The sequence below is a fragment of the Cryptomeria japonica genome, unplaced genomic scaffold, assembly GCF_030272615.1.
Source record: "Cryptomeria japonica unplaced genomic scaffold, Sugi_1.0 HiC_scaffold_56, whole genome shotgun sequence".
In the NCBI taxonomy this organism is placed as follows: Eukaryota; Viridiplantae; Streptophyta; class Pinopsida; order Cupressales; family Cupressaceae; genus Cryptomeria; species Cryptomeria japonica.
Genome location: NW_026728878.1, coordinates 248,874 through 260,000, shown reverse-complemented (window position 1 = coordinate 260,000; position 11,127 = coordinate 248,874). Strand labels below are relative to the sequence as shown.

At 58.5% G+C, this 11,127-nt stretch overlaps 1 non-coding gene across 1 annotated transcript; it reads left to right on the top strand.

Annotated features, from left to right (window-relative positions):
* The first annotated feature begins 11,008 nt into the window (after positions 1-11,008).
* Positions 11,009-11,127, top strand: LOC131863155 (5S ribosomal RNA). Its single transcript, XR_009362090.1, has one exon. It is a non-coding gene; the product is annotated as a 5S ribosomal RNA (ribosomal RNA).

Sequence of the window (11,127 nt, the reverse complement as noted above, 5' to 3'; positions counted from 1 at the left end):
CATATCAATCGGGGTGCGAGGCGAGGGATGGGGCGGGAAGGCCCCAACGGCTAGACGGAAGAGGCTTCAGGGCCACCTCGGAATGGTCCAAGCATCGGACGCGCTTGGGGCGACTGCCAGTGCCAACCCCTTATCCCGCGATGCGTCCGATACACAGATGGTTCCAAGGCGGCCGAGGAGCCTCACCGCATAGCAATCGGGGGTGCGAGGCGAGGGATGGGGCGGGAAGGCCCCAACGGCTAGACGGAAGAGGCTTCAGGGCCGCCTAGGAATGGTCCAAGCATCGGACACGCTTGGGGCGACTACCAGTGACAGCCCCCTATCCCGCGATGCGTCCGATACGAAGATGGTTCCAAGGCGGCCGAGGAGCCTCACCGCATAGCAATCGGGGTGCGAGGTGGGGGATGCGGCGAGATGGCCCCAACGGCTAGACGGAAGAGGCCACAGGGCCGCGTCGGAATAGTCCAAGCATCGGACGCGCTTGGGGCGACTACCAGTGACAACCCCTTATCCCGCGATGCGTCCGATACGAAGATAGTTCCAAGGCGGCCGAGGAGCCTCACCGCCTAGCAATCGGGGTGCGAGGTGGGGGATGCGGCGAGATGGCCCCAACGGCTAGACGGAAGAGGCTGCAGGGCCGCCTCGGAATAGTCCAAGCATCGGACGCGCTTGGGGCCACTACCAGTGACAACCCCTTATCCCGCGATGCGTCCGATACGAAGATAGTTCCAAGGCGGCCGAAGAGCCTCACCGCATAGCAATCGGGGTGCGAGGTGGGGGATGCGGCGAGATGGCCCCAACGGCTAGACGGAAGAGGCCACAGGGCCGCCTCGGAATAGTCCAAGCATCGGACGCGCTTGGGGCGACTACCAGTGACAACCCCTTATCCCGCGATGCGTCCGATACGAAGATAGTTCCCAGGCGGCCGAGGAGCCTCACCGCATAGCAATCGGGGTGCGAGGCGAGGGATGCGGCGAGATGGCCCCAAAGGCTAGACGGAAGAGGCTGCAGGGCTGCCTCGGAATAGTCCAAGCATCGGACGCGCTTGGGGCGACTACCACTGCCAACCCCTTATCCCGCGATGCGTCCGATACACAGATAGTTCCGAGGCGGCCGAGGAGGTGGGGGATGCAGCGAGATGGCCCCAACGGCTAGACGGAAGAGGCTGCAGGGCCGCCTCGGAATAGTCCAAGCATCGGACGCGCTTGGGGCGACTACCAGTGACAACCCCTTATCCCGCGATGCGTCCGATACACAGATAGTTCCGAGGCGGCCAAGGAGCCTCACCGCATAGCAATCGTGGTGCGAGGTGGGGGATGCGGCGAGATGGCCCCAACGGCTAGACGGAAGAGGCTGCAGGGCCGCCTCGGAATGGTCCAAGCATCGGATGCGCTTGGGGCGACTACCACTGCCAACCCCTTATCCCGCGATGCGTCCGATACACAGATAGTTCCAAGGCGGCCGAGGAGCCTCACAGCATAGCAATCAGGGTGCGAGGCGAGGGATGCGGCGAGAAAGCCCCAACGGCTAGAGGGAAGAGGCTTCAGGTCCGCCTCGGAATGGTCCAAGCATCGGACGCGCTTGGGGCGACTACCAGTGACAACCCCTTATCCCGCGACGCGTCCGATACACAGATAGTTCCAAGGCGGCCGAGGAGCCTCACCGCATAGCAATCGGGGTGCGAGGCGAGGGATGCGGCGAGAAGGACCCAACGGCTACACGGAAGAGGCTTCGGGGCCGCCTCGGAATGGTCCAAGCATCGGACGCGCTTGGGGCGACTACCAGTGACAACCCCTTATCCCGCGACGCGTCCGATACACAGATAGTTCCAAGGCGGCCGAGGAGCCTCACCGCATAGCAATCGGGGTGCGAGGCGAGGGATGCGGCGAGAAGGACCCAACGGCTAGACGGAAGAGGCTTCGGGGCCGCCTCGGAATGGTCCAAGCATCGGACGCGCTTGGGGCGACTACCAGTGACAACCCCTTATCCCGCGACGCGTCCGATACACAGATAGTTCCAAGGCGGCCGAGGAGCCTCACCGCATAGCAATCGGGGTGCGAGGCGAGGGATGCGGCGAGAAGGACCCAACGGCTAGACGGAAGAGGCTTCGGGTCCGCCTCGGAATGGTCCAAGCATCGGACGCGCTTGGGGCGACTACCAGTGACAACCCCTTATCCCGCGACGCGTCCGATACACAGATAGTTCCAAGGCGGCCGAGGAGCCTCACCGCATAGCAATCGGGGTGCGAGGCGAGGGATGCGGCGAGAAGGACCCAACGGCTAGACGGAAGAGGCTTCGGGTCCGCCTCGGAATGGTCCAAGCATCGGACGCGCTTGGGGCGACTACCAGTGACAACCCCTTATCCCGCGACGCGTCCGATACACAGATAGTTCCAAGGCGGCCGAGGAGCCTCACCGCATAGCAATCGGGGTGCGAGGCGAGGGATGCGGCGAGAAGGACCCAACGGCTAGACGGAAGAGGCTTCGGGTCCGCCTCGGAATGGTCCAAGCATCGGACGCGCTTGGGGCGACTACCAGTGACAACCCCTTATCCCGCGACGCGTCCGATACACAGATAGTTCCGAGGCGGCCGAGGAGCCTCACCGCATAGCAATCGGGGTGCGAGGCGAAGGATGCGGCGAGAAGGACCCAACGGCTAGACGGAAGAGGCTTCGGGTCCGCCTCGGAATGGTCCAAGCATCGGACGCGCTTGGGGCGACTACCAGTGACAACCCCTTATCCCGCGACGCGTCCGATACACAGATAGTTCCAAGGCGGCCGAGGAGCCTCACCGCATAGCAATCGGGGTGCGAGGCGAGGGATGCGGCGAGAAGGACCCAACGGCTAGACGGAAGAGGCTTCAGGGCCGCCTCGGAATGGTCCAAGCATCGAACGCGCTTGGGGCGACTACCAGTGACAACCCCTTATCCCGCGACGCGTCCGATACACAGATAGTTCCGAGGCGGCCGAGGAGCCTCACCGCATAGCAATCGGGGTGCGAGGCGAGGGATGCGGCGAGAAGGACCCAACGGCTAGACGGAAGAGGCTTCAGGGCCGCCTCGGAATGGTCCAAGCATCGGACGCGCTTGGGGCGACTACCAGTGACAACCCCTTATCCCGCGACGCGTCCGATACACAGATAGTTCCGAGGCGGCCGAGGAGCCTCACCGCATAGCAATCGGGGTGCGAGGCGAGGGATGCGGCGAGAAGGACCCAACGGCTAGACGGAAGAGGCTTCAGGGCCGCCTCGGAATGGTCCAAGCATCGGACGCGCTTGGGGCGACTACCAATGACAACCCCTTATCCCGCGACGCGTCCGATACACAGATAGTTCCGAGGCGGCCGAGGAGCCTCACCGCATAGCAATCGGGGTGCGAGGCGAGGGATGCGGCGAGAAGGACCCAACGGCTAGACGGAAGAGGCTTCAGGGCCGCCTCGGAATGGTCCAAGCATCGGACGCGCTTGGGGCGACTACCAGTGACAACCCCTTATCCCGCGACGCGTCCGATACACAGATAGTTCCGAGGCGGCCGAGGAGCCTCACCGCATAGCAATCGGGGTGCGAGGCGAGGGATGCGGCGAGAAGGACCCAACGGCTAGACGGAAGAGGCTTCAGGGCCGCCTCGGAATGGTCCAAGCATCGGACGCGCTTGGGGCGACTACCGTTGCCAACCCCTTATCCCGCGATGCGTCTGATACACAGATAGTTCCGAGGCGGCCGAGGAGCCTCACCGCATAGCAATCGGGTTGCGAGGCAGATTATTGGGAAGGGAACCCCCTGGGATGCGGCTCAAGCAGTGCCCAAAGGGACTGGAATGCGGAATCACATCGAGAGACCCAAATGCTATACGAGGGCTCAAATCGAATTATCGATTTGGCCACGACATGGACGCATCGGAACGACTACCTTTGCCGAACCACTCGCAATTGCATCCATACCGAAACCAATAGACATTTCCGTTAGAGCCCTCGCATAGCATTCGGGAATCTCGCATGCCCCTCTAAATCGACCAATGCTGGCGCTCAATGAAAATCCGAGCGCTACCACCGTTCGAGCGCCAGCATTGGTCGAGTTAGAGGGGCACGGGGGAGAATGCTCCAGTCAACACCTCCCCTATATAAGTTATTTGTCCGATTCTCGCACAACCGTAGTCTGCCTCGTCGAATCAAACAACGGTCCCAGATTCCGACTTCCGTTCCGTAGAGACCCAAAAGCTAGATGGAGGCTCGCAAGAAAGAGAGTCGGCGCATAGCAATCGGGTTTCTCGAACGTTTAGGGACCGAGCTCACTTGCGGATAGGGCAAAATCCGCCAAGCAACCCAAAAGCTAGACGGGGGCTCGAATCGAATCGCCTAGGCGGCCACAACAACGACGTGTTGGATCGACTACCAGTGCCAAACCATTCAGCAAGACTAGTCTGTGTCGAGGCCGGATAGAGATTCTCAGAGAGCGCCCGCATAGCATTTAGGAGACCTGCCGCGTCCCTCACACTCGACAAATGGTGGTGCACGTTTATAAATCCGAGCGATCCCAACCCTTTCAAGCACCAACATCGGTCGAGATAGAGGGGCACGGAGGGGGCTGCGTGAGACAACACAGTCCCCTATATAAGTTATTTGTCCGATTCTCACACATCCGAAGAATGGTCATCAAATCGGACAACAGCCCAAACTTCCGACTTCCGTCCCAGAAAGCCCAAGAGCTATCTAAAACGTTCATGGCCGGAACTCGATCGCGGCTATACCAGTCCGCCAAGCAACCCAAAAGCTAGACTGGAGCTCTAGTCGAATCACCTCTGTGGCCATTGCAAGGACGTGTTGGAGCGACTACCATTGCCGAACCATTCCGCAGGTCGAGTCCATACCAAGGCCGCATAGAGATTCACGATGAGCTCCTGCATAGCAATCAGGAGACTTGCCGTGTCCATCACAATCGATAAATCCTGGTGCAAGATTTTTGCATCCGAGCGCTCCAACCAGTCGAGCACCAGCATCAATCGACATAAACGGGCACGGGGGGAGGATGCTCGAGAACACTACCTCCCCTATATAAGTTATTTGTCCGATTCTCAAGCAGCCGAAGTCTGGTCATCGAATCGGGTCAAAGACCACAACTTCCGACTTTACCCACAATGCAAGTCATCGAATCGAACATCGGCCCCCGAGTCGGACTCCATGCGTATGTCAGGTCATCGGACCCAAATTCCGCCTTCCTGCGCATGGCGGGCCATCAATATCAACTCGGTCATCGGACCCAAACTCCGCCTTTTTGCGTATGGCACGCCTTCAAATCGGTCATCGGACCCAAATTCCGCCTTCCTGTGCATGGCGGGCCATCAACATCAACTCGGTCATCGGACCCAAATTCCGCCTTTCTGCGCATGGCACGCCATCAACTCGGTCATCGGACCCAAATTCCGCCTTCCTGCGCATGGCAGGTCATCGGACACAAATTCAGACCTCGCCAATATGCCTACGTATCGAATCGGTCATCGGACCCAACTTCCGACTTCATCCATACTGTAGGGTCTTTGAGGTTGGCGCGGTGCGCTCAACCCAGGGAGTCGACCCATCGAAGCATACACCTCCCCTATATAAGCTATTTGTCCGATTCCCACACCTGTGTAGTTTGCACCTCTGACCAGGACATCGACCCCAACTTCCGAACTCGACTGCAACGACGGCACCAGCGCCTTGGTGCGCACCTTGCGACGCACAGTCCCAACATTCGCCTTCCTGCACATGGCAGGTCATCGGACCCAAATTCCGACCTCGCGAGTATGCCTACATATCGAATCGGTCATCGGACCCAACTTCCGACTTCATCCATACCGTAGGGTCTTTGAGGTTGGCGCGGTGCGCTCAACCCGGGGAGTCGACCCAACGAAGCATACACCTCCCCTATATAAGCTATTTGTCCGATTCCCACACCTGTGTAGTTTGCACCTCCGATCAAGACATCGACCCCAACTTCCGAACTCGCCTCCAACGACCGAACCAGCGCCTTGGTGCGCACCTTGCAACGCACAGTGCCAACATTCGCCTTCCTGCACGTGGCAGGTCATCGGACCCAAATTCCGACCTCGCGAGTATGCCTACATATCGAATCGGTCATCGGACCCAACTTCCGACTTCATCCATACCGTAGGGTCTTTGAGGTTGGCGCGGTGCGCTCAACCCGGGGAGTCGACCCAACGAAGCATACACCTCCCCTATATAAGCTATTTGTCCGATTCCCACACCTGTGTAGCTTGCACCTCCGATCAGGACATCGACCCCAACTTCCGAACTCGACTAAAAAGACCGCACCAGCGCCTTGGTGTGCACCTTGCAACGCACAGTGTCAACATTCGCCTTCCTGCACATGGCAGGTCATCGGACCCAAATTCCGACCTCATGAGCATACCTACTAATCGAATCGGTCATCGGACCCAACTTCCGACTTCATCCATACCGTAGGGTCTTTGAGGTTGGCGCGGTGCGCTCAACCTGGGGAGTCGACCCATCGAAGCATACACCTCCCCTATATAAGCTATTTGTCCGATTCCGACACCTGTGTAGTTTGCACCTCCGCTCAGGACATCGACCCCAACTTCCGAACTCGCCTGCAACGACCGAACCAGCGCCTTGGTGCGCACCAAAAGTGCGCACTTTTGGAGGGCACTTTTGTGCGCTCCAAAGGTGCGCACTTTTGGAGGGCACTTTTCTGCGCTCCAAAGGTGCGCACTTTTGGAGGGCACTTTTTGGAGGGCACTTTTCTGCGCTCCAAAGGTGCGCACTTTTGGAGGGCACTTTTTGGAGGGCACTTTTCTGCGCTCCAAAGGTGCGCACTTTTGGAGGGCACTTTTCTGCGCTCCAAAGGTGCGCACTTTTGGAGGGCACTTTTTGGAGGGCACTTTTCTGCGCTCCAAAGGTGCGCACTTTTGGAGGGCACTTTTTGGAGGGCACTTTTCTGCGCTCCAAAGGTGCGCACTTTTGGAGGGCACTTTTTGGAGGGCACTTTTCTGCGCTCCAAAGGTGCGCACTTTTGGAGGGCACTTTTTGGAGGGCACTTTTCTGCGCTCCAAAGGTGCGCACTTTTGGAGGGCACTTTTTGGAGGGCACTTTTCTGCGCTCCAAAGGTGCGCACTTTTGGAGGGCACTTTTTGGAGGGCACTTTTCTGCGCTCCAAAGGTGCGCACTTTTGGAGGGCACTTTTTGGAGGGCACTTTTCTGCGCTCCAAAGGTGCGCACTTTTGGAGGGCACTTTTGTGCACTCCAAAGGTGCGCACTTTTGGAGGGCACTTTTCCTGTGCTCCAAAGGTGCACACCTAGGTGAGCACCTTCGACCACACCTTGTAGCACACCAAACTCTGACTTTCGACTTCATCCGCAATGCAGGGTCTTTGAGGTTGGCGCAATGCGCACAACCAGGGGAGTCGACCCATCAAACCCAACACCTCCCCTATATAAGCTATTTGTCTGATTCTCATACATGCGTAGCCTGCAGGAGCAATTAGGACATCGACCCCAACTTTCGGCTTCTAAACGAAAACAAGGTCTTTGAGGTTGGTGTAATGCGAACAACTAGGGGAGTCAACCCATCAAACCCAACACCTCCCCTATATAAGCTATTTGTCTGATTCTCATACATGTGTAGTCTACAGGAGCAATTAGGACATCGACCCCAACTTTTGACTTCTTAACGAAAACAAGGTCTTTGAGGTTGACGTAATGCGCACAACCAGGGGAGTCGACCCATCAAACCCAACACCTCCCCTATATAAGCTATTTGTCCGATTCTCATACATGTGTAGCCTGCAGGAGCCATTAGGACATTGACCCCAACTTTTGACTTCTTAACGAAAACAAGGTCTTTGAGGTTGGCGTAATGCGCACAACCAAGGGAGTTGACCCATCAAACCCAACACCTCCCCTATATAAGCTATTTGTCTGATTCTCATACATGTGTAGCCTGCAACAACGATTAGGACATCCACCCCAACTTCTGAATTCGTCTGCGTTGACCGCACCAAAGGTGCACGCCTTGGTGCTCACCAAAATCCGACTTCCGACTTCTTCTGCTATGCGGGGTCTTTGAGGTTGGCGCAGTGCGCACAACCAGGGGAGTCAACCCACCGAATGCAACACCTCCCCTATATAAGCTATTTGTCTGATTCTCATACATGCGTAGACTGCAGCAATGATTAGGACATCCACCCCAACTTTTGACTTCTTAAACAAGACAGGGTCTTTGAAGTTGGTGCAGTGCACACAACCAGGGGAGTCGACCCATCAAACGCAACACCTCCCCTATATAAAGCTATTTGTCCGATTCTCATACGTGTAGTCTGCAGCAGCGATTAGGACATCGACCCCAACTTCCGAATTCGTTTGCATTGACCGCACCAAAGGTGCACGCCTTGGTGTGCACCCTGGAGTGCACTTTGGTGCTCACCTCGGTGCACACTTTGGTGTGCACCTCGGTGTGCACCAAAGGTGCGCACCTTGGAGCGCACCAAAGGTGTACACTTTGGAGCGCACCACATAGGGTCTTTGAGAGGTTGGCGCAGTGCGCACACCAAGGTGGGTGTTGAGGTGCGTGCCGAGGTGGGTGGGTGCTAGGGTGCGCTCCATGGTGGGTGCCAGGGTGGGTGCGTGCTAGGGTGGATTCCAAAGAGGGTCATAGGGTGGGTGCCAAGGTGGGTTGGTGATATAGTGGGTTCAAAGGTGGGTACTAGGGTGGGTTCCAAGGTGGGTCACAAGTTGGGTGCCAGGATGCGTGGGTGTTAGGTTGGGTGCCAAGGTGGGCTCCTGCGTGGGTGGGTGCTAGGGTGGGTTTCAAGGTGGACGCGAGGGCGGGTGCCAAGGTGGGTAACAAGTTGGGTGTTAGGATGGGTGAGTGCTAGAGTGGGTGCCAAGGTGGGTGGGTGCTAAGGTGGATGCCAAGGTGGTTCACAGGGTGGGTGGGTTCTAGGGTGAGTTCCAAGGTGGGTCACAGGTTCAGTGCTAAGGTGGGTGTCAAGGCGGGTGTCGAGGTGCCTGGGTGCTAGGGTGTGGATGCCAATGTGGGTCATAGGGTGGGTACTAGGGTGGGCTGCAATGTGGGTGCCAAGGTGGGTAACATGCTCGGTGGGTTCTAAATTGGGTGCCAGGGTGGGTGTGCACCCACCTTGCCCGAGGTGGGTGCCAAGGTGCCAGTGTGGGTGGGTGCTAAGGTGGATGCCAAGGTGGGTGAGAAGGTGGGTGATAGGTTGAGTGGTAGGATGGGTGGGTGCCAAGATGGGTCACAGGGTGGGTGCAAGGGTGGGTAGGTGCTAGGGTTGGTGTCAAGGTGGGTGGGTGCTAGGTTGGGTTCCAAGGTGGGTGCGAGGGTGAGTGTCAAGGTGGGTCACAGGTTAGGTGCTAGGATGGGTGAGTGCTAGGGTGCAAAGGTGCCAGGGTGGGTGCTAGGATGGGTCGATGCTAGGGTGAGTGGCAAGGTGGGTCCACAAGTGTCAAGGTGGGTGCCGAGGTGGGTGCCAAGTCGGCGACTGCTATGGTGGATGCCAAGGTGGGTCACGGGGTGGGTGCCAAGTTGCTAGGTTGGGTTCCAAGGTGGGTGCCAACGTGGGTGCTAGGGTGCGTGGGTTAAAGGGTGTGTCACAACGTGGGTGCCAGGATGGGTGCGCACCCACACTGGCCAAGACGGGTGCGGGTGCAAGGTTGGGTTCCAAGCCCGGTCACAGGCTGGGTGCTAGGATGGGTGGGTGCCAAGGTGGGCACCAGGGTGGGTGCACCCACCCTGGCCAAGGTGGGTCACGGGGTGGGTCCTAGGGTGGGTAACGGGGTGGGTACTAAGGTGCGTGCCAAGGTGGGTCATAGGGTGGGTGCCAAGGTGGGCACCAGGGTGGGTGTGCACCAACCCTAGCCAGGGTAGGTCACGGGGTGGTTGTCGGGGTGGGCGTCAAGGAGCCAAGGTGGGTGGCAAGTAGCCAAGTTGCGTGCCAAGGTGGGTGTCGGGGTGGGTGCCAAGGATCCAAGGTGGGTGCCAAGGAACCAAGGTGGGTGTCTGGGTGGGTGCCGAGGTGGGAGCCAGGGTGGGTCCCAAGGTGAGTGCAAAGGTGGGTGCCAGGGTCAAGGTGAGTGCCAATGTGGGTTCCAAGGTGCCAGGGTCAGGGTGAGTGCCAATGTGGGTTCAAAGGTGCTAAGTTGGGTGCGAGGTTGGGTGCGAGGGTGGGTGGGTGCCAAGGTGTGCTAGGTGGAAGCCCGGGTGGGTCGGCATCCCATGGGTGTCGAGTTGGGTGCCTGATGGGTGCTTCTTGTCAAGTTTTAGTCGTCGGGACTCATTTCGAGCCTTAGAGGTCGTTTCTTGTCCGGTTGCCCTGTCTTCGACCTGGGAACCCAATTTTGGTCCTCGGGTCCCATTTTTTTTTGTCTCGCATCCCACTTTTGGCCTGTGGCCTTTTCGGGGTCGATTCTCGTTTTGGGCATCAGAGCATGTTTCTTCTCCTAAAACCCAATATTTGTTTATTAAGTCTCGGAACACATTTTTGTTCTCGTGGACCCATCATGGGTCTTGGAACGCATTTGTGGTCCTTGGGTCCCATTTTGCATCCCGAAACTTGTGTTTTGGTGCTTGATCCCTATTTTGGGTGCCCACCTTGCACCAAGTGCGCACCCGGGGCAAACCGAGCGCCTTGGTGCACCGGGGCAAGATCGAGCGTGCACCCGAGGCGCCCCGAACATGCACCAAGGTGCACTCGGCCCACATGTGAGCGCAGGTCGTTGCGCCCGAGGTGGTGTGTGGGCACCGCGTTGCAGACGGGACACTGCACGCACACGACGCCCCCTCCAGGTGCACGCACGTAGGCCGGGCCGGGTGCACACCCGACGCCCTAGCAAGGTGCGCGCACCCGGGCAGGGCTCACACTTGGCGAACGGGGCGCACTTCGCGAGGGAGGGTGTGCACCTCGACGGGGGTGGGTGGCCGGGGTGGATTCGCACGTGGGTCGCGGTTTGCTAAGTACACACTGCGACAAGCTCATAACGGGTGCGATCATACCAGCGTTAGTGCACCGGATCCCATCAGAACTCCGCAGTTAAGCGCGCTTGGGCCGGAGTAGTACTGGGATGGGTGACCTCCCGGGAAGTCCCGGTGTTGCACCCT